The following is a 6,840-nucleotide window of genomic DNA, read 5'->3' as shown; positions in this document are numbered from 1 at the left end:
ATCTCTTGACCTCGTGATCCACCCGCCTCGGCCTCCCAAAGTGCTGGGATTACAGGCTTGAGCCACTGCGCCCGGCCCAAAATTGTATTTTCATTTAGTTTTCACTTGTCTTGAAGTAATATTCTTTCGATTTTGTTCAACCATTTAAAAAAATTCTTATTTTTATTTTTATTTTTTTTGAGACAGAGTTTCACTCTTGCTGCCCAGGCTGGAGTGCAGTGGCATAATCTTGGCTCACTGCAACCTCCACCTCCTGGATTCAAGCGATTCTCCTGCCTCAGCCTCCCAAGTAGCTGAGATTACAGATGCCTGCCACTACACCCGGCAAATATTTTGTATTTTTAGTAAAGTCAGGGTTTCACCATGTTGGCTAGGCTGGTCTCAAACTCCTGACCTCAGGTGATTCACCCACCTCGGCCTCCCAAAGTGCTGGGATTATAGGCATGAGCCACTGCGCCCAGCCTGAAAAATATTTTAAAATCATGAGTTGTACAAAAACAGGTGGTAGATAGTTTCCAGTCTGCGATGGTTTGAATAGTTATCCCTATCCAAAACTCATGTTGAAATGTAATCACCAATGTGGCAGCATTGAGATATGGGGACTTTAAGAGGTGTTCAGATCTTAAGGGTTCTGCCCTCATGAATGGATTAATCCATTCTTGGCCTAATGGATTAATGGGTTTATGGGTTAATAGATTACCATGGAAGTGGGACTGCTGGTGTTTTAAGAAGAGGGAAACAGACCTGAGCTAGTGTGCTCAGCCACCTTTCCACGTGATGCCCTGTGCCACCTGGGGACTCTGCAGAGAGTCTCCACCAGCAAGAAGGCCCTGACAAGATGCAGCTCCTTCACTGCGGACTTCCCAGCCTCCAGAACAGTAAGAAATGAATTCCTTTTCTTTATTCTTTATGAATTGCCTAGTTTCATGTATTCTAAGCGACAGAAAATGGACCAAGACAGACAACTGGTGCCAAGGAGTGGGTTGTTGTTGATAACAAATATCTGGATATGCGGAAGCAACTCTGGAACTAGGTAATGAGCAGAGACTACCTGGCCACTTTTAACTGCTTACATGAAGAGGTGAGAAGGAAAACATGACTTAAAGGCAGAATTTTCTATCAAAAGATAAGTAAGGCAAAAAGACTGGGAAAACTCTCAGCCTGGCCAGGTACAGAGTGAAAAAACATCTTTGGGATGGAAAACGAAGAGTGTGGCCCAGTGACCTGCCAAGGAAGTTGGTACAGAAAGAAGAGATCATCAAGAGAATGGGAGAAAGACCTTGAAGGCATTTCAGAGATCTTGAAGGTTGTTCCTCCCCTACAGACAGAGGGACCCAGGAGAGCAGAATGGTTTCTAGAGACAGACAGGTGTCTGCATTCCTATGTTCATTGCAGCACTATTTGCAATACCCAAGATGAGGAAGCAACCTAAATTTCTACCAAATTAATGAATAGATAAAGAAACTATGGTATATATACATGCAATGAGGTTTTTTTGTTTGTTTTTTAGACAGAGTCTCACTTTGCAGCCCAGGCTGAAGTGCTATGGTGCCATCTCGCCTCACTACAACCTCTGCTTCCTGGGTTGAAGCGATTCTTCTGCCTCAGCCACCCAAGTAGCTGGGACTACAAGCGCGAACCACCACACGTGGCTAATTTTTGTATTTTTAGTAGAGACGGGGCTTCACCACGTTGGCCAGGCTGGTCTCTAACTCCTGTCCTCAACTGATCCTCCTGCCTCGGCCTCCTAAAGTGCTGGGATTATAAGCGTGCATATAATGAAATATTATTCAGCCTTAAAAAAAAGAAAGAAATGTAGGCTGGTCCAGGTGCAGTGATGATGTTTCCAACTAACTGGTCACAACCAGTCACAGATTTCTTTGTTCTTTCTCCACTCTGAGTGCTTCACTTGACTACCCTTAAAAAAAACATTGTTGCCGGGCGCGGTGGCTCACGCCTGTAATCCTAGCACTTTGGGAGGCCGAGGTGGGTGAATCACTCCTGAGGTCAGGAGTTTAAGACCAGCCTGACCATCTGGTGAAACCCCATCTTTAAAAAAGTAATAATAGGCCGGGCGCGGTGGCTCAAGCCTGTAATCCCAGCACTTTGGGAGGCCGAGGCGGGTGGATCACGAGGTCAGGAGATCGAGACCATCCTGGTCAATATGGTGAAACCCCGTCTCTACTAAAAATACAAAAAATTAGCTGGGCATGGTGGCGCATGCCTGTAATCCCAGCTACTCGGGAGGTTGAGGCAGGAGAATTGCCTGAACCCAGGAGGCGGAGGTTGTGGTGAGCCGAGATCGCGCCACTGCACTCCAGCCTGGGTAACAAGAGCGAAACTCCGTCTCAAAATAAATAAATAAATAAAATAAAATAAAATAAATAAATAACATTGTTTAGAATCCTGCCCTATGTGACAACTTGGATGAACCTTGGGGATGTAATTCTAAACGAAATAAGTCAGTTACAGAAAGATTGCATAATTCTATTTACTTGAGTATCTAAAACAATGAAACACGTGGGGGTAGAGAGTAGAGCAGTGGTTTCCAGGAGGTAGGGAAGGGAGAAATGGGAAGTAGCTAGTCAACAGGTCTAAAGTCTCAGTTATACAAGATTATTAAGTTCTGCCATTCAACACTGTACCTCCAGTTTACAACATGGTGTTGTACATTTATGAAATTGTTAAGAGGGTAGACCTCATGTTAAGTGTTCTTACCACACTAAAGTTTTTTTTAAAGTAAGGGGATGGAGAAAGCTATACTATGTGAACACTAATCAAAAGAAAGCTGGAGGAACTGTGTTAATTTCAGACAAAGCATCTACAGAATAAGTTAAATTATCAGGGATAAGGAGGGGCATTACATCATGATAAAGGGGTCAACTGTCCAAGAAGACATAACAATCCTTAATGTGTATGCACCTAAAAACCTGGTGTCAAAATACATGAGGCAAAAATTTATACAATCGTAGGGAGAAATAGACAAATCCACTATTACAATTGGAAGAATTTAACACCCCTCAATTAGTAATTAACAGACCTAGGCCAGGCGAGGTGGCTCACGCCTGTAATCCCCACACTTTGAGAGGCCGAGGCAGATGGATCACTTGAGGTCAGTAGTTGGAGACCAGCCTGGTCAACATGGTAAAACCTTGTCTCTACTAAAAATACAAAAAATTAGCCTGGTATGGTGGTGCGCGCCTGTGATCTCAGCTACTCGAGAGGCTGAGACAGGAGAATCGCTTGAACCCAGGAGGCAGAGGTTGCAGTGAGCCAAGATTATGTCACTGCACTCTAGCCTGGGTGACAAAGTGAGACTCTGTCTCAAAAGAGTACTAACAGGCCTATTAAGCAGAAAGTCAGCAAGGACATTGTTGAACTGAATCAATCAACTAAGTCTAATTGACATCTATAGAATACTTCATACAGCAGCATACACATTGTTCTCAAACTAACATGGAACATTCACCAAGACAAATAACTTTTTTTATCACAAAACACACCTTAAGAAATATGAAAGAATAGAAGTCATACAAAGTATGTTCTTATACAACAATGCAAATAAACTAGAAATCAATGACAGAAAGATACCTGGAAAATTCCCAAAACAGACTTCTAAGCAATACATGGATCAGAGAAGTCTCAGAGAAATTTAAAAATATTTTAAACTAAATGAAAGTGAAAATACAACTTGCCAACATTTGTGAGATGCAGTGGAAGCCCTGCTTAGAGCATTGTATGCATATATTAGAGAAGAAAAAAGATCTAAAAATCAATCATCACGCCTGTAATCCCTAGCACTTTGGGAGGCTGAGGCGGGTGGATCACAAGGTCAGGAGCTCGAGACCAGCCTGACCAACATGGAGGACTCCCATCTCTACTAAAAATACAAAAATTTTCTGGGCATGATGGTGCATGCCTATAATCCCAGCTACTCCGGAGGCTGAGGCAGGAGAATCACTTGAACCCAGGAAGTGGAGGTTGCAGTGAGCCGAGATCACGCCACTGCACTCCAGCCTGGGTGACAGAGCGAAACTCCATTTCAAAAAAGAGGGAAAAAAAAGCAATCATCTAAGCTTCCACCTTAGGAAACTAGAAAAACAGCAAATTAAATCCAAAGTAAGCAGAAGAAAAGCATTAATGAAAATTAGAACAGAAATCAATGACATTGGAAACAGGAACTCAATAGAGAAAATCAGTAAAACCCAAAAGAAAAGTTTATTGAAACTTTTCTTTTGGTTTTCTTTTCTGGTTTATTGAAAAGACCAATAAAACTAATAAACTGTTAGCCAGGTCAACTGAAAAAGGAGGAGAAAAGAAAAATTGCTAGTAGAAATGAAAGAATGGCCATCACTACAGATCTCATGGACATTAAAAACATAATAAAGGCATATTATTGACAATTCAGTGACCACAAATTTGGTAACTTAGATGAAATAGACCAATTTCTTGATGACACAATCAACCAAAACTTATACAAGGAGAAATAGATTATGTGCATAAACTGTATCTATTAAAGACGTTGAATCATTTGTCAGTAATCACCCACAACAGAAAGCACATTGGATTGACACAAATGAATTGACTGTAAACTTTTGCCAAACATTTAAGGAAGAAATTACAACAATTGCCTATAATGTTTTCCAGAAAATGAAGCAGAGTGAAAACTTTCCAACTTATTCTATGAAGCCAGCATTATCCTAACATCAAAATCAGACAAAGAAACTACAAGAATGAAAAACTACAAACAAACATTTTTTGTGAATATAGATCCTCAACAAAATATTAGCTAATAAAATGCAACATCTATAAAAAGAATATACACCATGACTGAGTAGAATTTAGTCCAGTTATGCAAGGCTGGTTCAACACTCAAAAACCAATTAATGTAATTCGTCATATCAACAGGCCAAAGAAGGAAAATCGCATAATCCTATCAATAGATGCAGAAATAACATTGTATACAATCTAACACTCATTCATTATGAAAACTTTCACAAACTAGAAATAGAAAGGAACTTCCTGAACTTAATAAAGAACATCTACAGAAACCCTATAGCTAACATTAGACTTAATGGTGAGACACTAGATGCTTTCCTCCTAAAATTGGGAACATGACAAAGATATTCCTTCTCACCTATTTTATTGAACAACATACTGGAAGTTCTAACTAATGCAATAAGACAAGGAAAGTAAATAAATGTATATTGATCCGGAAGGAAGAAATAAAACTGTGTTTGCAGATTGATATGACTATCTATGTAGAAAATTTCAAATCATCAACAAAATGCCTCCTATAATTTAAGTGATTATTGCAATCCTGCAGGATACAAGGTTAATATACAACATCAGTTGTATTTCTATATACCAGAAATGAACAATTGGAATTTCAAATGTAAAACACAACACTATTTACATTAGCATCAAAAAGAGAAATACTTAGGTATAAATCTAACAAAATATGTTCAAGCTCTAATGAATAAAACTATAAACTTTTCATGAAAGAAATCCAAGATCTGGATAAATGGAAAAATAGTCCATGTTCATGGATAGAAAGATTTCATATTTTGAAGATGTCACTTTTTCTCAAGTTGATCTATGGATTCAACTCAATCCCAGTCAAAATCCCAGCAAGTTATTTTTTGTCTATCAACATCATCTTTCTAAAATTTATATAGAGAGACAGAAGACCCAGACTAGCCTACACGAATATTGAAATAGAAGAACAAAGTTAGAGGACTGACACTCCCCAGCTTGAAGACTTATTCTAATGTTACAGTGATTGAAACAGTATGACACTGGTGAAAGAATAGATAGATACATCTGTGGACTAGACCCACAAATATATAGCCAACTGATCTTTGATACAGGAGCAAACACAATTCAATGGAGAAAGGAGAGTTTTTTCACTGAATGGTGCTGGAATGACTAGATATTCACATGCAACAAAATAAATCTTGACAATCTTTCATAAAAATTAACTCAAAATGGATCATAGGCGTGAACATAACATATAAATCTATAAAACTTCTAGAAGATAACATAGAAAATCTAGGTGACCTTGAGTTTGCTGATAACTTTTGAGATGCACTACCAAAAGAATTAGCTATGAAAAAAAATTGTTAATTTGGAAATACACAATGGTATTGTTGCCTTGTTCTTAAATTAGGCAGTGAATTCACAGGTATTCTTTTTATTGTTAAGCATCCCAATGTACATTTCTTACATATACAGTTTTTGTGTGTAAAATTATTACAAAATTAAAAATAATGTTTTAAAGGTTAGATCCCAAAATTTCAGAAGGATAAAGGTAGGTGATTGACAAGTTCTTTAACAACCAACTGGCCTTAGAGGGCCAAATGTGATTTTTCACTACCCAGTGTATAGCTAATCTAATTATGGTGGAGATCTAAATTAGCTATAGAATAATACACACCATGGGTTGAGTTAATCTTTTTGTCTTGCTGTGCACTGCAGTAAAGTGTTCTGATAAAAAGAGATAAAAATGGGCCAGGTACAGTGACTCATGCCTGTAATCCCAGCACTTTGGGAGGCCAACGTGGGTGGGTGACTGAGGTCAGGAGATTGAGACCAGCCTGGCCAAAATGGTGGAAACTCATCTCTACTAAAAATACAAAAACTAGTCAGGCACCGTGGCTCACACCTGTAATACAAGCACTTTGGGAGGCCAAACCTGGAGGATCACTTGAGGTCAGGAGTTCAAGACCAGCCTGACCAACACAGTGAGACCTTGTCTCTACTAAAATTACAAAACTTAGCTGGGTGTGGTGGCACACACCTATAATCCCAGTTATTTGGGAGGCTGAGGCAGGAGAATCA

This window comes from Sapajus apella, unplaced genomic scaffold (genome assembly GCF_009761245.1).
Source record: "Sapajus apella isolate SASKATOON/1434 unplaced genomic scaffold, GSC_monkey_1.0 scaffold63, whole genome shotgun sequence".
Taxonomy (NCBI): Eukaryota; Metazoa; Chordata; class Mammalia; order Primates; family Cebidae; genus Sapajus; species Sapajus apella.
This window is presented reverse-complemented; position numbering follows the sequence as displayed.